At 36.8% G+C, this 20779-nt stretch overlaps 1 long non-coding RNA gene and 1 other non-coding gene across 2 annotated transcripts in view; both read right to left on the bottom strand.

Annotated features, from left to right (window-relative positions):
- Positions 1-269: 269 nt before the first annotated feature.
- The window catches only part of LOC143667465 (uncharacterized), a 76725-nt gene continuing 56215 nt past the window's right edge, over positions 270-20779 (bottom strand). The window contains exon 3 of the long non-coding RNA XR_013168050.1: positions 270-612. This is a non-coding gene — a long non-coding RNA (uncharacterized LOC143667465). The remainder of the gene's footprint in view (positions 613-20779) is intronic.
- Positions 15979-16050, bottom strand: TRNAG-UCC (transfer RNA glycine (anticodon UCC)). Its single transcript has one exon. It is a non-coding gene; the product is annotated as a tRNA-Gly (tRNA).

Here is a 20779-nt window from a genome sequence, read left to right as displayed (position 1 = left end):
AGAAAATGAGGCATTCATTCCATACCCTGTATTTATTGTAGTTCCACAGAAAACTGCTTTCTTTTCTTTCTGAGTAGACATAGAGACATTAAAGGCTCAAAGGCTAGGGCAGGGTCACTGACTTCTCCAAATTCAGCAGAATTTGTTCTCTGGACACTGTTTAAGGCTCTGTCGATTCACTTCCATACAGATGATATCTCTGAAGTCCCCATGTTTGGCTGAGAATACTAAAAGAAAAAAGAAAAAAAAAAAAAGAAAAACAACCAAAAAGTGTGGTCCCCGCTTCGAGGAGTTCATGAATTTTTAGAGAGTTGGACACAAATGACTGAGATCAGACAGACCAGATAACATAAACCGAGGTCTAAATAAAGTTTTAATCCGAGGATCAAGGCAGTAATTCTGCCTTGGTTAGAGGAAAGGCTTGTGGCAATATGTGGTCTTGGCAGACGAGCGGGCTGAAAAGTTCATTCCAGGCAGAAGAAAGAGTAGGCAGGATGCTGTATGTGTGTGGCAGGCTCAGGGAAGAGCAACTAGCACTTAGCATTTGTGGCAGAAAGTGGTGGTGTGCATTTGGGATGATCCTGAAGGTTGTAGACTAGAAGGTTCTGGAACCTGTTGGGGACAAAAATTAAAATGGCGTGTTGATGGCATTAGCAGAGAGAAGGGGGGTTGTATGAGGATTGTTGCTGTGTTTTGTTCATTTTAGACATTTCTAAAACCGAAAAGGTAGAGATTTCTACCCGGAAGCTGAAAATTTGAGTTTGAAACTTAGCCAAAGAGTCAGGGCTTGCAGTTTTGAGGTTGAAGTCTTTGTGGTAAGCTAGAGAACCCATTCAGAGTGAGAAAAGTTACACATTCAGTGTTTTATCAAGGACAACAAGAATTATTTTGTTTCTTTAGACTATTTTTCTTTATAGTAGATAATTAAAATAGTTTCATTGGGTTATCAAACATTTGTTAAGCATCTACTATGACTGCTCTTTATAGGAGGTTCTGGAACAATACCAAAGAAATGGTGAAAGCTCCCTTGGAGAGAACAAAGTCCCCAAAACAATCCATCCTGGCTACTATTAACTGACTTGGCAAAGGAAAAAAATCCTTAAGATAATTGGAAGGCTGGTGGTGATTTGTTAGCTGAATTGCAAATATAGTTTAAATTCGCTACAGATCTAACAACAGTGGATGTCATGTTACTATAATTACTGCAATAAAAGACAAGCCGAACGACCTTTGGGGAAAACTTTGGTAAACCACAGTAGCCTAGAGACTACTCTTTGATAAACTCCAATGAGTTTGTCACGAAGGTTTATAAAGTCTGGGCAAGTAATCTTAGTCTTTAATTGCCTGATTAAGTTAATAGTAGGATATATTTCAACTTTGCTCTTTACCTAGTCAAAAGAAAATAACATTTTTCTAATTAAGAATTTGTTTCCATTTCAGAGAATTATATTAGCATGCCTTCTGGCATGTGAGAAAGGACAAAGATAAATTTGTGTTTAGTTTTAGTTCTTCCTAGGCACTTATGATTCTTTAAAATATTACTCATTTCCATTTGATAATGAAAACATGTTCATGTAGAATATTTGTGCTGTGCAGGATCCTAATTCATAATTCTACCACCCAAGAACCACTTCCTTATTTCATGTAGGGATAATGTCTCACAGTTTTAAAAATATTTGCTCTTACTATAATATTTAATAGTATTCTGTTTTGCATCATAAGTGTTTTCCACATGCCATTAAAATCTCACTTTTAATTTCTAATGGCTGTTCAATATTTAATATGTGTCATATTTAATTAATTATCCCCATCTCTGCTTTCTTCTTTTCAGTCTATTTTGACTTGTTTCTTTGCAGTCTCTTTTGACCTCTGCCTGAGAGGTGCTGATGTTCTCAGATTTCTGTCATCTTCTAAGTAATTTCCAAGTATGAGCTTATCCACACACAGAGATTTGGTTTCCAGGCCTTTGTCATCAGCTATCCCCATTCTTTTCTCACATATCCATATATTTGCTTTCTCACCATTTTCACTCAAACAATAGCACTTTCATGGTGATGCCTTCCCTAATTACTACATTTAAAATTGCATGACCCCTCCCACTTTACCGGGCTTGCCTGACATTTATTTTTCTCCATTGTACTTTTTACACTCTGATTTCTTATATGAGAACAGGGAAATTTTTTTTTTAAATTCCCGTTGTTGTTTTCCTAATTCCTAGTACAATACCTGGCACATAGTAAAGAATCAAATTTTTAAAATAAAAAATAAATGAAATTATGATAAATACTTGAATAAATGAATATAGATATATATCTGCAGTTTACTGACCATATTATGGTAAATATGATGCAGTCTTGAGTTCATTAGATTGACAGCAGACGGCTTCTGAACCCATAGCTACAAGTGTGATTGGAATTAGGGAAAAAAACTAGGGTATTCTGAAAAAGTTTAATAAAGAGGCTGAATTCCTTTTCTGGAGAGGCGAGGAGAGTTTCTCTGAGAAGTGGCATTTATGAATTGATGTGTGAGTTGAATTAGATAAGTGAAACTGAGAGGTGGGGGATGAAAGAGAAGAGTGATATTGATAAAGAAAAAAAAGCTGGTTTATGCAAAAGAAAATCAAGAAAAGAGACAATCCTTTGTAATATCAGCCGTTTAGAATGTTTTCTAACTAATTGCTTATTGATTAAATCTTCCTTCATAGTGTTCTTGTGGTTATTCTATTCTGGTTCTTACTTCTTGATTTGATATTAGATCATTTACTTCAAATGATGAGAGGATGTAAGAATAGAAACTTATCAGCTTTGGTGACATTTTTGATGTGGAGTACTTCATTTCCAGTATTCTGAAATACTCCAATAGTATTTTTATTTTAAATTTTGAATTGGTAGTTATTGAATGAGGAGGAGTTTTTCAATCTCCAAGTTGTGATCTTTTTTAATGGTACTAGCTTAAATTCTACATTCTGTGCTAATACAAATCATTGTGTTCTTATTAATACCTGACTTCGTTGGGAATCTGTTGGAGGTTCAATATGATTAGCTGAAGTTTTCTTTATTGTAAGTGCATATGTTTGTAAACTTTTATCATTAATTATTGGTTTAATTTATTATGGTAAGTGAGTGTATGTATGGGAGATTAAGGATTTCTGCTTCCTGAATGCTTGAAAAGAACATGGTATTCTAGAGGTGACAAGTTTAATACATATATTTTAATTCAGGCGTTAAAATAATAATATTCATATTCTTAATGCCCTTATTATCTCCTAAGCGAATATGGACTGATAATGGTTCTCTAGTCTCAGTTTACAAATATGCTTGTGTTAATTTCTTTGTAACAATGTCTATGTGTTAACTAACTATAAAATAAATAAAGGTTCCTGGTACGCTTTTGTTTTGTGTTTATTAATATCAAACAATCCTTTGTGCATTTGGAATTACATGCTACCTTTTTTTCTGATATTAATATTGCCAACCCTGTTTGCTTTTTTTGTCTTTGATTACTTCATTCATCCTTTTATTTTTAAAGTTTTGGTTAGATACTTATGTTAGATACTTTGCGTGCTGGCAAGATTTAATTGGAGTTTTATCTTTCCCTTGGGAAACTTACTGCTTTTGCATTTATTGTTCTAACCAATAAAGTCTGATCTTAATTCTTTCATTGTGAGTTTTGTTTTTGTTATGACAGATACTTTAGCTTTGTAAAGAGCACTGCCTTTAACCAGGCAAGGTCACATTGGCTCTTTCCACCAGTATTTACCTGCTTGACCTTTGACAAGTCACATGATGTCTGTTAGACTATATTTCTTTATTTGTAAAAACCGATCTGCACAAATCTTTAGTTGATGCTTTTAAAGCACCTGGCACACCCAAAGTGTTGGCCCCTATTGTTGTTATTGTTGTTGTAGTTAGGTTGAAAGATAGGAAATTCCCCACATTTGTCTGCTCTTACCCAATAAAAGCTACAATTTTGTGTGGTGCAATCTTATATTATGCTTCTTGGGTTTGTCCTTTATTTTCTTCCCTTTTCTGTGTATTTGCCTTATACATCTATAGTGATTTGGAATGATTAAATCTAGTTTTCAGTTTTGCTAGATTTGTCTTTATGTTTTCCAGATACATTCATGAACCTATGTTTCTCTGGTTCTCAAAATCAAACAACTAAATAATGATTTTAAGCATATTTATTTATATTTGACTGTGTTTTTTTTTTGCATGGGCAGACACTGGGAATCGAACCTGGGTCTCTGGCATGGCAGGCAAGAATTCTGCCACTGAGCCACCTTTGCACTGAGAATATTTATTTATATTTAATAACAACAATTTGAACCTACTCTTGTGTACAACAAATTTAGTATGCCTTTACTTTTCTCCTCTTCTCAACTCTACGCAGTTGGTTTTCCTTCATAATTTAAATATTAAGAAGAGATTTTTGTTTTTGTATTCTATTTTAAATTATTCAAGTTGGCAGCATATTTTGTCCATCTCCATAGTTGGTTTTGCCCCTCATTAGCACTTGGGGCCACTTAGGTCCCCTTGCTTTGGTTAGCTGGAAAGATGCCTCCCATGTAGGGTACATCCTTATATTTATCTGTTTGATTTGTGTCTTATATATTCCTAGGTTAGACTCAGAATGTTCTCTACATTGATTGTAGTACTTGTCTTGTTCCAGTTCAAAGGGTTCTGTGTACAGTGCACATGCAGTTCAAAATGTGCTTCTTACCCCATGCAGTGAGTGGAAATAATGGCCTTTTTTTGCCCCCTTATCTTTCTACAGCTATTGCCAATTTTTGCATTTTTGTGTATCTCTTTAAATATTCTTTTTCTTATGTATGCTGTGTGGTGGGGATCACATTTCATTTTTTTTTCTGTGTGAGTATCCTGTTGTTGCAGCACCATTTGTTGAATTTTTATTTTTATTTTTTGGGAGGTGCATGGGTCTCTGAGCATTTTAATGGGAAGTTGGGAGAAGTTGTCTTGGGACATCTAGTTTCTTGGCTTTCAAACTTTTTGGCCATGGCCCTTAGTTAAAAATATCCATACATGTATGAATGAAACAACAGTTTTCTGCAGTTTACTACATACAATAGAGTTTATTGTATGTATTGTATTATTTTCATTTAAAAAAATGCCGGTCACTACTCAGAAGGTTTGAAATCACAGATATGGTCACAAATTACAGTTTGATAAACATTGATCTAGTCTGCTGCTATGTTATGTGGAATTAGGGTCATGCCTAATATCTATGCAAATAATATATAATTATTATTTAAATATTTATATATTATTAATTATATAATATTTATATAAATTTCTGGTTCTAACTAATGATGTATGATCTTAATTCTTTCATTTTAATTATAATTAAATAATAAATAAGTAACTATTTATTTGTGCAGTACCAAGTCCTTCGTCAGTAGCTGGGAACAGTGACGAGTGAAACATTTTCACTGGATGCATGAAGCATAGATCTAGTGGAAGTAGGACACTGACCACACTATCACCCAGATATGTCAATACAAAGTGTGATAAATGCTAGGAGCTAAAAAGAATAGGGAGTTTTAAGAGATTAAAAGCGGAACCTCCTCTGACTTAGGGGTGATTCAGGAGTTCCCTGAGGAAGTGGTGGTTGATTAGATCTGCACGGTGAGAATGGCTTAAGTATGCAGATGGCTGGCTGGGGCAGGGACCTGTGCTTGGGATTCTAGAGCCAGGGAAAATATGAGTAAAGGAACTCAATGACAGGTGGAAGGAGGTGGTTTTTTTTTTTTTTTTTTTTTTTTTGATGAGTTGGCATTTTTGTGTGTGTTATTTGGTGGTGCTTCCTGTTTGTGGCTCACCGTCCCCCCCACGAATAGGAATGAAAAGGCTATTTTTTGGGGGGGGATGAATGAGGTGTGTGTTGAAGCAGTTTTGTATTACAGCAATTTAGAATGTTGCTAAATAATAGCTTGCATGTCTTAGAGGCTTGTTCTACATTAGGGACTGTACAAAACTGTGCACAGGTATATAACAGAGGTAGTTTCAGCCAGATTAAAACACTATTGTATAGTATAGTCACCAATTTAAGTTAAGTTTTGATAAGTGAAGACAGATAATCGGGTGAACATTTCATAGCTTTTTGGTGATTTTTTTTTCGTAGTGGCAAGACTTGTTGCAGTGCTAGGATTTTTGTTTTTATTTATTTTTTCACCATGCTAAGATTTTAGAGTTCTTTTTTTACCCCTTCCTTTTAAAAAAGCTGTGTGAAGAGTTTAAAATATTTAAATTGGAAATCTTTGAAATAAGTTTAATGCCAAATAATGAGTGACCGTTTTCCCATTGCAGCCTATGGGCCTCTACCAGGCCTCAAGGCCCTTGTCTTTTTTTTTTTTTTCTTAATTGTTTTATTAATTAAAAAAAAATTACAGGAAACACAAACATTCTTAATATGTGATCATTCCATTCTACATATATAATCAGTAATTCACAGTATCATCACATAGTTGCATATTCATCATCATGATAAGGCCCTTGTCTTAAAATAAAGGACTTAAAATTGTGGAATCAATTTGCACAAGTCATTCTCCCAGTTCTATTTTTCAGTGGCACTGTACTTTTTAATATCAGCTTAGCTGTGACAAAGTTAATCTTCAAAGAATTGGTGGCCCCAAAAGTCAGCCGTTTAGCTGACTTGGTCCTGCAAGCTTAAGCTAAACTTGGGAGAACTCCAAGAATTTGCTTCTTTATATGCATTTGTGAGGAAAGACTGAGGTGGAACTCACACCCTTACAGTGGGCAACCTTGCTAATGTTTCTTCTCAAAGCATGGAGGAGTGGGCAAAGTCTAAGAATTTTCTTGAATAAATCTTTGGCATTCTTAACATCGCAATTTATAATTTGCCCACAAGTGAAATTAAATTTTTTTTTAACCTTTCAGGTTGAGTGAAGAGGAGGGATCATTATTTTAGGTCTGTATGCTTTAGAGAAAGGTGCCATATCTAAGTTGTATATAATCCACATTCTATAAGAACCCTTTGAGTAGTGAGCGATGTTATCTCACAGATTTAGAAGGCCAAGGAGTCACATGCAGAGTGAATTCAGTTTTATGGACTATTCCAAGTTTAAGGAAAAATTTATAAGAAATGGGTTTTATGTGGAAGGGAATGAAAAACACTTGGCAACTCAGTATTTTTTCCCCCTTTCTAGTATGCCAAATTAATTGATTGAAATATATATATATATTTTTTTATTAATTAAAAAAAGAATTAACAAAACAATTAGAAATCATTCCAATCTACATGTACAATCAGTAATTCTTAATAACATCACATAGTTGCATATTCATCATTTCTTAGTACATTTGCATCAATTTAGAAAAAGAAATAAAAAGACAACAGAATAAGAATTAAAACAATAATAGAAAGAAAAAAAAACAAAAAAAACAAAAACAAAAAACCTATACCTCACATGCAGCTTCATTCAGTGTTTTAACATAATTGCATTACAATTGGGTAGTATTGTGCTGTCCATTTCTGAGTTTTTATATCCAGTCCCGTTGTACAGTCTGTATCCCTTCATCTCCAATTATCCCTTCTCTTTTTTTTTTTTTTTAATTAACGGAAAAAAAGAAATTAACCCAACATTTAGAGATCATACCATTCTACACATGCAATCATTAATTCTTAACATCATCACATAGATGCATGATCATCATTTCTTAGTACATTTGCATTGGTTTAGAAGAACTAGCAACATAACCGAAAAAGATATAGAATGTTAATATAGAGAAAAAAATAAAAGTAATAATAGTAAAGTCAAAACAAAACAAAACAAAACAAAACAAAAACCTATAGCTCAGATGCAGCTTCATTCAGTGTTTTAACATGATTACTTTACAATTAGGTATTGTGCTGTCCATTTTTGAGTTTTTGTATCTAGTCCTGTTGCACAGTCTGTATCCCTTCAGCTTCAATTACCCATTGTTAATTGATTGAAATATATTTTAAAATTACTTTTTATATGTTCAAAGTAATGTTCAGTCTTTCAAATTTCTTATGTTGTGTGACTACTTTATTACTCTTGTTCTTATTTTATGTTTAGAAATTGAGGGAAAAATGGGAAATGTGTGTTTTCCTGTTTGTCTGAACTATACCTAATTCTTCATTGATAACAAATATTTATTTGTGAAGTCCAGGTCCCAGTGGGGATTTCACTTTTTTGTGTTTTGGTGCTAATTCATCAGCATACATGCCCTTGTTTTCTGTGGCATACCTTCTTCTATAGCTGACTACTGCATGGAAACCTGGCCAGGACTGACTTGGGGTTTCTGATCTGGCAGAAGACAGGGGCAGGTCCCCCAGGTGTGGCAGTGTTTGGGATCAGGCTAGGTCTTGGCTGCTCAAGGCTAATACTAGAAATAGGTTGGGTCAGAAGGGGTTGGAGTCTTGGGGTTAGTTAGATTCAAGATAGACAAAGCTGAAAGAGGCACAGAGTATTCTAATCTACTGCCTGGAGTTCCCAGGATAGGCATTCTTGATAGCCCTGAGAGAAAAGGCGTATAGAGAAAAGTGTAAAGCAGCATGAATTTTTATTTTCAGAGGTGGGAGCCTCCATTGAGCTTCTCTACTTGTTCAAGGGAACCTCGACATTCAAGTAAGGCTTCATGACCATGACCTTGGGAAACCCGGTCCCATCCCCTCTCAGGTGTTTGACCACCTCAAGGTGAACAGCCACCAATTAGCAATACTGGTCTGATTCAGGGATTTCAGAGTTTCTTTCTCATGAACCTAAGAGTAAGAATTAGCCTAGGTTTCATGTCAAGTGTATTATTATTTCTGCTACAGATTTATGGGAAAACATAGTTAACATTCCCTTACTTTTGGGTAGAAAAAGTACTGACTAGCTCTGACAGATGTCAGGGGACTCCTTTGGGATTACTTTAATAAAGGGGGTATGTACAGAAACATTCGTCCACTTTAGTCCCTTCCTTTTTGCTTCTTCACCCCATTTTCATGGCAGAATGACTCAGCAGTTGAACAGTCTTCAGTAAACACATCTTAAAGTATTTAAAACTATTCAATTCAGTTAAAATATTTGTTTTTATATAAACACAGCTTAGTTTTAGTTTCCTAAACTGCTCAAAGCAGATACCACAAAATTATTTGGCTTAATGGGAATTTATTAGTTTCAGTTTGAAGCCCAGAAAACGTCCACATCAAGGCATCGTGAAGGTGATGCTTTCTTCCCGAAGACTGGCTGCTGTTCATCCTTGGTCCCCTGCCACATGACGATGTCTGTTGGTCAATCCCGTCTCTTCCAGGTTTCGTTGATTTCAGTTTCATGCTTCCGTGCCTTTCTCTCTCTTTTTCTTTGTATTCATTCTGTTTATAAAGGCTCCCAGTAATAGGGTTAAGATCCATCCTAAGTGAGGTGGGTCACACCTTTACTGAACTAGCCTCATCAAAAGGCTACCTACAACCTACAGGAATTGATCAGATTTAGGAACATGGTTTTTCTTGGGTATATACAACTTTAAATTGCCATAGCACATTCTTAAAAATGTTTCTAAAAATTATTTTTGAAACCACGTTATGGCAATATTTAGATAAACAAACCCAATCATCTTTGCAGTTCTCTGATGTAATATACTTTTTGCGTAGTCATGTTAGTTGTATGAACTATTTCCATTATGGTCTGTTTTATGATCTGCTTTTACCTAGAGGTGACAGATGTGTATTTTTGTTTCTACTGACTATTTGTTTTGTACTGCTATATGTGACACTGTAGTTGGAATCATTATATATTTTAAAAGTTTTTTGTTGTTGAAAATGACATTTATACAAAGAAAAGAAAAAGCAGTGATTTTCAAATTATACTTTAACAGTAGATACAGAACAGATTTCAGGTTTTGCTATAGGTTACCATTCCACTATTTCAGATTTTTTCCATCTAGCTGCTCCCAAAAACTGGAGGTTAGAAGAAATTATTTTTTTCCTTTTTGTGAAAAATAACATATATACAAAAAAGCAATAAATTTCAAAGCACATCATGACAATTAGTTGTAGAACAGATTTCAGACTTTGGTAGAGGTTACAATTCCACAATTTTAGGTTTTATTTTTAGATGTTCTAAGATATTGGGGGCCGAAAGAAATATCAATACAATGATTCAGCAACCATACTCGTTTGTTAAACCCTACCTTCTCTATATAACTCCAATATTACCTTTGATCTTTCTCTCACTGTTTGGGAGTATTTGGGCTATACCCTTTCTCACTTTTTCATGGAGGAAGGGGAAGTCAATAATATGGGATGAGGGGTGGAACTATTTGATGTTCTGTAGAGGCTGGCCCTCTGCATTTCAGGAATTATCTGGTCCAGGGATCCATCTGGAGGTTGTAGGTTTCTAGAAAGTTACCCTAGCGTGTGGCACCTTTGTAGAATCTTATATAATACCCTAAGTGTTTTTTAGGGTTGGCAGGAATGGTTTTGGTTGGGGTTGGGCAGTTATGGTAGATCACAATATCTAACTGAAGCTTGGATAAGAGTGACCTCCAGAGTAGCCTCTCGATTCTATTTGAATTCTCTCAGCCACTGATACTTTATTAGCCACACTTTTCCGCCTCTTTTTGTCAGGATGAAATTGTTGAGCCGACAGGTACCAGGGCCAGACTCATCCCTGGGAGTCATTTCCCACACCTCCAGGGAGACTTTCAGCCCTGTATGTCATGTCCCACTTAGAGGGGAGGGCAGTTATTTAACTTACAGAGTTGGGCTTAGAGAGTGAGGCTACATCTGAGCAACAAAAGAGGTCCTCCAGAAATAACTCTTAGGCATAGCTATAGGTAGGCTAAATTCTCTGCTACACACATAAGCTCCACAAGAGCAAGCCTCAAGATCAAGGGTTTAGCCTGTTGATTTGGTTGTCCCTAATGTTTGACACAGCATCAGGGGTTTCTCCAGTGTTAAAGTTTAATAGTTCCATATTTTTTCTCCCATCCTTCAAGGGACTTTGCCAATACTTTGTGATTATCTGCTTAATATATTCTGGAATATAGCCAAGCATTTCATTAAGCTGTACAAGTTTAAAGGCCCTCATTCTTATTCTGGACTCCCTATGTTTGGATTGTCTAAACGATCTATCCAGACAGGTTGAGTTAGATTATGTGCTATAGAAAATTTAGATTCTAGACAAAATAAACCTTTCTTCCTTTGGTCTCAAAGAGTAGGTGAGATTCTAAAATACAGACAATGTCTTCCTTACCCCTTTGTAGTGAATTACCTTAATCTCGACCTGATCAGCTTTGTTCTATCTCTGAATACCAGGTTATACATATATAAAACAGCCTCTCAGAATCCAGCAATAATTACCACTCCAGGCTAAACATGATTGCTTATAAGGGCTTACGTTCTAGGCCCCTGTTTTCTTATAAGTATTTTCTGAATGAGGCCATACAATATTTGCTGTTTTGTTTCTGGCTTGTTTTACCTCACCAGATGTCTCACAGGTTTATTCACAATGTTGCATGCCTCACAACTTCATTCCTTTTTTGTAGCAGCACAATATTCGATCATATGTATATACCATCGTTCACCAATCTACTTCTCAGTCATCGCCATTCATTAGGCATCATGTGTAACGTTCAAAGTCAAAGTCCATCAACACTCTCAATTTTAGATAATTTCATTGTTCCCAAGAGAAAGATAACCAGTGAGCACACCCTCACCAAATAGAAAATCTAAACCTCCCCTTAACTTTTGTTCCTCCCCCCATTATTTACTCTTGGTATTGCTGTGGTACTGTTGATGTGTTCCTGTTAAACATAGCCCATAGCACACAATAGCAGTTTTCCCCCTGTACCCCAAACTTACACACTCTTTGTTCAAGATTCATACCTTTGAAGTAGTTCATGCAAGAATTTATTTATATTTGTAGTGTTAATCAGTGGGATATATGGGTCTATACAACCCCTTTCAATCATATTCACCTTCAATATGGGAATATTACTTAAGACCCACTAGTGAACTGCCTTCACTTTTATCTATTCCCTTACATTTGAGTTCAGTCTCATTAGCTAACTGTTCACCCATCTCTAGCTTCCCTGTATCTCTAGGTCTTCTATGTTCTGTATTATAAGCCTCTGATTTTACCTTTACCATGGTCATAAAAGTGGAATCATACAGTATCCATCCTTTTGTGTCTGGCTTATTTCACTCCGCATTATGTCTTCAAGATCATCCATCTTGTCATGTGCTTCAGGACGTCATTTTGTCTTATTGCTGCATAATATTCCATCGTGTGTATGTATAGCACATTTTGTAAATCCACTCATATGTTGATGGACACTTGTATTGTTTCCATCTTTTGGCGATTGTGAATAATGCTGCTGTGAACCATGGTGGGCAAATGTCTGTGTCACTACTTTCAGCTCTTCTTGGTATATACGAGAAGTGCTATTGCTGGGTCATAGGGCAACTCAATATTTAGCTTTCTGAGGAACCACTTGATTGTTTTTCATAGTGGCTGTACCATTATACATTCCCACCAGCAGCACGTAAGTGTTCCAATTTCTCCACATTCTCTCCAACATTTGTTTTCTGTTTATTTAATAGCAGCCATCCTTATAGGTGTGAGATGGTATCTCATTTCCCTTATAGCCAATGAAATGAGCATCTTTTCATGTGCTTTTGAGCTCTTCAGAAAAAAGCTGATTCATATCTTTAGCCCATTTTTTTCCTTTTTTTTATTAATTAACGGAAAAAAAGAAATTAACCCAACATTTAGAAATCATACCATTCTACATATGCAATCAGTAATTCTTAACATCATCACATAGATGCATGATCATCATTTCTTAGTACATTTGCATTGGTTTAGAAGAACTAGCAACACAACAGAAAAAGATATAGAATGTTAATATAGAGAAAAAATAAAAGTAATAATAATAGTAAAAAAAAAAAAAACCTATAGCTCAGACGCAGTCTTTAGCCCATTTTATAATTGGGTTGTTTGTTCTTTTGTTGTTGAGTTGTATGATTTCTTCACATTTACAGAATATCAAACCTTTATCTGATGTGTGATTTTCAAATATTTTCTACCATTGAGTTGACTGCCTCTTCACTTTTTTGACAAATTCTTTTGAAGCACAAAAGCATTTGATTTTGAGGAGTTCCCATTTATCTAATTGTTCTAGTTTGCTAGCTTCCAGAATGCAATATACCAGAAACAGAATGAATTTTAAGAAAGGGAAATTTAATAAGTTGCTAGTTTACAGTTCTAAGTCTGAGAAAATGTCCCAATTAAAACAAGTCTATAGAAATGTCCAATCTGAGGCATCCAGGGAAAGATACCTTGGTTCAAGAAGGCTGATGAAGTTCGGGGTTTCTCTCTCAAGTGGAAGGGCATGTGGTGAACAGTCAGTTTCTCTCTCATCTGGAAAGGCACATGGTGAACACAGTCCTCTGTCACCTGAAAGGGCACATACTGAACATGGCGTCATCTGCTAGCTTCTCCTGGCTTCCTGTTTCATAAAGCTCCCTGGGAGACATTTTCCTTCTTCATCTGCAAAGGTCCCTGGCTGGTGGACTCTACTTCTCGTGGCTGTGTCATTCTGCTTTGCTCTCTCTGAATCTGTCTCATTCTCCAAAATGTTTCCTGTTTTATAGGACTCCAGAAACTAATCAAGACCCAACCGAATGGTTGGAGACATGTTGTCACCTAATCCAGCTTAACAGCCACTCTTGATTAAATCACATCTCCAGGGAGATGATCTAATCACAAGTTTCAAGCATACAACATTGAATAAGGAGTAGAAGAAACGGCTGCCTTTACAAAATGGATTAGGATTACAACATGGTTTTTCTAGGGCATATACATCCTTTCAAACCAGCACACTATTTTTTTCTTTTCTTTTTTTTTTTTCTTTTTTTATTTTTTTATTAACGGAAAGAAAAAAAAAAGAAATTAACACAACATTTAGAAATCATACCGTTCTACATATGCACTCAGTAATTCTTAACATCATCACATAGATGCATGATCATCGTTTCTTAGTACATTTGCATCGGTTTAGAGGAACTAGCAACACAACAGAAAAAGATATAAAATGTTAATATAAAGAAAAGAAATAAAAGTAGTAATAATAGTAAAAAACAACAACAACAAACAAACAAACAAGCAAACAAAAACAAAAAAACCCTATAGCTCAGATGCAGCTTCATTCAGTGTTTTAACATGATTACTTTACAATTAGGTATTATTGTGCTGTCTATTTTTGAGTTTTTGTATCTAGTCCTGTTGCACAGTCTGTATCCCTTCAGCTTCAATTACCCATTGTCTTACCCTGTTTCTAACTCCTGCTGAACTCTGTTACCAATGACATATTTCAAGTTTATTCTCGAATGTCCGTTCACATCAGTGGGACCATACAGTATTTGTCCTTTAGTTTTTGGCTGGATTCACTCAGCATAATATTCTCTAGGTCCATCCATGTTATTACATGGTTCATAAGTTTATCTTGTCTTAAAGCTGCATAATATTCCATCGTATGTATATACCACAGTTTGTTTAGCCATTCTTCTGTTGATGGACATTTTGGCTGTTTCCATCTCTTTGCAATTGTAAATAATGCTGCTATAAACACTGGTGTGCAAATGTCCGTTTGTGTCTTTGCCCTTAAGTCCTTTGAGTAGATACCTAGCAATGGTATTGCTGGGTCGTATGGCAATTCTATATTCAGCTTTTTGAGGAACCGCCAAACTGCCTTCCACAGTGGTTGCACCCTTTGACATTCCCACCAACAGTGGATAAGTGTATTTTTTTCTTTTGTTGATTGTGCTTTGGGTGTAAAGTCTAGGAAGCTACCTCCTATTACTAGGTCTTGAATATGTTTCCCTACCTTTTTTTCTAGGAGCTTTATGATACTAGTTCTTATATTTAGGTGTTTGCCACTTTGAGTTAATTTTTGTATAGGGTGTAAGGTAAGAGTTCCCTTTCATTCTTTGGCTATTGATATTCCAGTTCTCCCATGCCCATTTATTGAAATACTTTTTTCCCAATTCAGTGGATTTGGGGGCCTTGTCAAAAATCAGCTGACCATAGATTTGGTGGTCTATTTCTGCATTCTCAATTTGATTCCATTGGTCAATATTTCTGTTTTTGTGCCTGTACCATGCTATTTTGACCATTGTGGCTTTATAATGAATTTTAAAATCAGAAAGTGTTAATTTTCCCATTTTGTTCTTCTTTTTTAGGATGCTTTTAACTGTTCAGGGTCTCTTTCCATTCCAGATGAATTTGGTAACTAGCTTTTCCAAGTCTTCAAAGTAGGTTGTTGGAATTTTAATTGGTACTGCATTGAATCTGTAGATCAATTTGGGTAGAATTGATGTCTTTACTATATTTAACCTGCTCATCCATGAGTAGTGAATGTCTTTCCACCTATTTAGATCATCTTTGATTTCTTTTAGCAATATTATATAGTTTTCTGTGTTCAAGTCCTTTATGTCCCTAGTTCGTTCCTAGATACTTGATTCTTTTAGTTGCTATTGGTGAATAGAATATTTTCCTTAATTGACTCCTCAGTTAGGTCATTGCTTATGTATAGAAGTTTTGATTTTTGTGCATTAATTTTGTATCTCGCCACCTTGCTGAATTTTTTTATTAGTTCAAGTAACTTTGTTAAAGATTTTTCAGGATTTTCCAAGTGTAGTATCATGTCGTCTACGAATAATGAAAGTTTTACTTCTTCTTTTCCAATCTGGATACCTTTTATTTCTTTTTCCTTCCTGATTGCTCTAGCTAGAACTTCCAGTACATTGAATAATGGTGGTGACAAAGAGCATCCTTGTCTTGTTCCTGATCTCAGGGGGAAGGCTTTCAGTCTCTCTCCATTGAGTACAATGCTGGCTATGGATGTTTCATATATGTCTTTTATCATATTATTGAAGTTACCTTTGTTTCTTACCTTTTGAAGTGTTTTCTTCTTCTTCTTTTTTTTGTGCATGGTCTGGGATTCGAATCCAGGTCTCCTGCTTGGAAGGCAGGCATTCTAACCACTGAACTACCCATGCACCCTTTTGGAGTGTTTTTCTCAAAAAAGGATGTTGGAAAAAAAAAAAACAACGTTGAATTCTGTTGAATGTTTTTTCAGCAGCAATCAAAACGATCATGTGCTTTTTCCCTTTTGTTTTGTTATTGTGCTGTATTACATTAATTGATTTTCCTTTGTGGAACTATACTTGCATTCCTGGTATAAACCCCACTTAGTCGTGGTGTATAATTCTTTTAATGTGTTGTTGGACTTGATTTGCTAGTATTTTGTTGAGAATTTTTGCATCCGAGTTCATTAGGGAGATTGGCTTTAGTTTTCCATTCTTGTAGCGTATTTACCCAGTGTGGGTATTAAAGTGATGTTAGCTTCATAAAATGAGTTAGGTAGTGTACTGGTTTGAAAGGATGTATGGACCCTAGAAAAGCCGTGTTTTAATCAAAATCCCATTTTGTAAAGGCAGAATAATCCCTATTCAATACTGCATGCTTGAATCTGTAATTAGATCATCTCCCTGGAGGTGTGATTTAATCAAGAGTGGCTGTTAAGCTGGATTAGGTGACGACATGTCTCTACCCATTTGGGTGGGTCTTGATAAGCTTCTGGAGTCCTATAAAAGAGAGAACATTTTGGAGAATGAGAGATTCAGAGAGAGCAGAGTAGAATGACATAGCCACAAGAAGCAGAGTCCACCAGCCAGGGACCTTTGGAGATGAAGAAGGAAAATGCCTCCTGGGAAACTTCATAAAACAGGAAGCCAGGAGAAGAGGCTAGCAGATGACACCGTGTTCGCCATGTGCCCTTCCAGATGAGAGAGGAACCCTGACTGTGTTCACCATGTGCCTTTCTAGATGAGAGAGAAACTCTGACTGTGTTGGCCATGTGCCTTTTCACTTAAGAGAAAAACCCTGAACTTCATTGGCCTTCTTGAACCAAGGTATCTTTCCCTGGATGCCTTTGATTGGACATATCTATAGACTTGTTTTAATTGGGACATTTTCTCAGCCTTTGAACTGTAAACTAGCAACTTATTAAATTCCCCTTTTAAAAGCCATTCCGTTTCTGATATATTGAATTCTGGCAGCTAGCAAACTAGAACAGGTAGTATTCCTTTTTCCTCATTTTTTGAGAAAAGTTTGAGCAGGATTGGTTTTCATTCTTTTTGGAATATTTTCTAAAATTCCCCTGTGAAGCATTTAGCCCTGGACTTTTTTTTGTAGGAAGATTTTTGGTGACTGATTGAATCTCTTTATTTGCGATTGGTTTGTTGAGGTTTTCTATTTCTTCTTGAGTCAATGTAGCTGTTCATGTGGTTCTAGGAATTTTTCCATTTCATCTAAGTTGTGTAGTTTGTTGTTGTACAGGTGTTCATAGTATCCTCTTACGATTTTTTTTTATTTCTTCAGGGTCTGTGGTAATGACTCCCCTCTCATTTTATGATTTTGTTTATTTGCATCCTCTCTGTTTTTACTTTGTCAGCCTTGCTGGTGGTCCATCCAGTTTTATTGATTTTCTCAAAGAACCAACTTTTGGTTTTATTGATTCTCTCTAGTGTTCTTTTATTCTCCCATTCATTTAATTCTGCTTTAATCTTTATTTCTCTTCTATTTGCTTCAAGGTTAGTTTGCCGTTCTTTTTCAAGTTCCTCCAGGTGAGCCATTAAGTCCTCGATATTTGCTCTTTCTTTTTTTTTTAATATAGGCATTTAGGGCAGTAAATTTCCCTCTCAGCACAGCCTTTGCTACATCCCATAGGTTCTGATATGTTTTATTTTCATTTTCTTTTGTCTCCAGATAGCTACTGATTTCTCTAGCAAATTTTTCTTTGACCCACTGGTTGTTTAAGAGTGTGTTATTTAATCTCCGTATGTTTGTGAAAGTTCTTGTTCTTTGGTGGTCATTGATTTCTAGTTTCATTCAATTGTGATCAGAGAGAGTATTTGAATAATTTCAGTGTTTTTAAATTTATAAAGACCTGTTTAGTGCCCCAGCATATGAGTTGTCATGGAGAATGTTCCATGAGTCCTAGAGAAGAATGTATATCCTGGTTATTTGTGGTGTAATGATCTATATATGTCTATTAGGCCTAATTTATTCATCAAATTGTTTGAGGTCTCTATTTCCTTGCTGATCCTGTGCCTGGTTGTTCTATCTATAGAGGAGAGTGGTGTATTGAAGTCTCCTACTATTATTGTTGAAATGTCTATTCCCCCTTCAGTTTTGCCCATGTTTGTCTCATGTACTTTGGAGTTCCTTGATTGGGAGCATAAACATTTATGATTGTTATTTCTTCTTGGTGAATTGTCCTTTTTATTAATATGTAATGTCTTTTGTCTCTTATGGTATCTTTACATTTAAAGTCTGTTTTGTCTGATATTTAATATAGCTACTTCTGCTTTCTTTTGGTTACAGCTAGCATGGAACATCTTTTTCTATCCTTTCGCTTTCAATCTATTTGAATCCTTGTGTCAAAGATGAGCCTCTTATGAGCAGCATACAGATGGATTATATTTCTTAATCCATTCTGCCAACCTGTATCTTTTAATTGTTAAGTTCAGTCTGTTAACATTCAAAGTTATTATTGTAAAGGTGTTTCTGGAATGTACCATCTTATCCTTTGGATTTTATTTGCTAGATCTACATATTCTTTTCCCTCTTTCTCTTTTTATCCTTTAAGTTACCCTTACTGGTACCTCCCTTTCCTATCTTTTTTTTCTATTTTTTCAGTTGGCAGAACTCCCTTTAATCATTCTTGTAGGGCTGGTCTCTTGTTGGCAAATTCTTTCAGCGTTTGTTTGTCTGAAAATTTTAATCTGTTCCTCAGTTTTGAGGGACAGTCTAGCTGGGTACAGAATTCTTGGCTGAAAGTCTTTCTCTTTCAGGATCTTAAATATATTTTACCACTGCCTTCTAGCCTCCATAGTGCTAGTTGAGTAGTCTGAACCCAATCTTACATGGTTTCCCTTATATATAGTAGATTGTTTCTCTCTTGCCGCTTTCAGGATTTTCTGCTTCTCTTCAACACTTGACAGACTAACTGGTATGTGACTTGGGGAAGGTGTATTTGGATTTATTCTATTTAGAGTTCATTGGGCTTCTTTGATTTGCATATTTATGTCTTTTATGAGGATTGAGAAGTTTCCCCCCATTATATCTTCAACTAATCTTCCTAGCCCTTAGTCTTCTCTTCTTCTGGGACACCAGTGAGTCTTATATTTGTGCGCTTTGTTTTGTCCATCATTTCCTTGAGAGGTAATTCAAATTTTCCATCTTTTTTGCCATTTGCTCTTTTCTGTGTTTGAAATCAATTGCCCTGTCCTCTAGTTCACTTATTCTTTCTTCTACCTCTTCAAATTTGTTGTTGTATCTCTAGTATATTATTGATTTGTTCTACAGCACCTTTAATCTCTGTGATATCTGCTGTTTTTCTATTTATCCTTTCTAATTCCTCTCATGCTCTTGTAGTGTCTTCTTGGTCTCTTTTATGTCATTAGCCATCCTATTTATTTTATTTTGTAGAGTTATATGAACATCTTTGATTAGTTGTTCCAAAATTTGTGTGTCCTCCAGTGTTTTAATTTGATCATTAGGCTGGGCTATATCTGTCTGCATCTTGATTTGCTTAGTGATCTTCTGTTGCCTTTGAGGCATGTAAGTATCTTGATAGGGTTACTTTGGAAGTTGATTTCCTTCAGTAATCTAAAGCTTTGTATTTGTGGGTTGGATGTGGAGTAGGGTACAGGTTGCGGGGTGGGCGCACAGTGAGGTGACAGGTTGCAATACAGGTATAGGCATGGTGATGCCTTTGGGCCTGGGGTGCGGGGTATAGGGTTGTGGAAGTGCAGTGTGACGGGCCTTGGGAGCAGTGTGCAGCTCAGACAGGCCTTAGTGGGTGGGAGCAGGGTGCAGCGTGGGGGACACAGAGGTAGGGTGCAGCAGGAGGCAGATGAGGGAGCTGAGCAAATGCTCGGGGGGCTAGTGTGCAGGCAGGATGTGAGTGTGTATGTGGAGTGTGGGGATCGTGGGTATCAGGTTGTGGGGTACGGGGCACAGAGGTCAGGGCACAAGGTAGGGCAGGGTGCAAGTGTGTCCTTGCACAGGAGAGGGGTCCTGGGTGCTGGGGTATGGATGTGCAAATGTGTAAGAGTGAAGTACAGGTTGCGGCAGTTGTCCAACATGGGTCAGGGGCAGGTGATGTTGGGTGGGCAGGGTCCTGGTGTGGGAGCACAGATGCGGGGTGGTTGGGGCAGGGGTATATGCATGTGCAAGTGAGGGTGATGTATAGTACAGGTGCGTGTGTGAGCACCTGTCTGGTGTGGGAGCAAGGTGCTTGTACCTGGGGGTGGGGCAAGGGTGTGGATGTGTGCGGGACAGGGGGTTGGGTGTGCATGGATGTGTAGGTTTCCAGCAGGGAGGATAGGATGTACGTGGGAGGAATGAGCTTGAGGGTCCCTGGTGTGTGTGGGTCTAGGGGGTGGGGCCCTGGTGTGGGTGTGTCCAGAGCTCAGGGGCAGCTGTCCAGGTTTGCACTTCTTGGGCTGGGAGCAGGTGTGGGCCGGGTGCACAGGTCAGCTGGGGGTCGGGGGCTAGGCACAGGTGTGTGGGTCTCAGGAGGGGCAGAGATGAGACTGTACCTTTGCACAGGAAAGGTGGGTAAGGATGGGGCAGGCAGGTGTGCTTGCATGTGGGTTGGGGGAGTGGGGCGGGGGTCACGGGGGTTGTGGGGGCAGGGGCACTTGGAGCGCGGTGTGG

This window comes from Tamandua tetradactyla, chromosome 2, assembly GCF_023851605.1.
Source record: "Tamandua tetradactyla isolate mTamTet1 chromosome 2, mTamTet1.pri, whole genome shotgun sequence".
Lineage (NCBI taxonomy): Eukaryota > Metazoa > Chordata > Mammalia > Pilosa > Myrmecophagidae > Tamandua > Tamandua tetradactyla.
The sequence above is the reverse complement of the archived record's forward strand: the minus strand, read 5'-3'. Positions and strand labels throughout refer to the sequence as shown.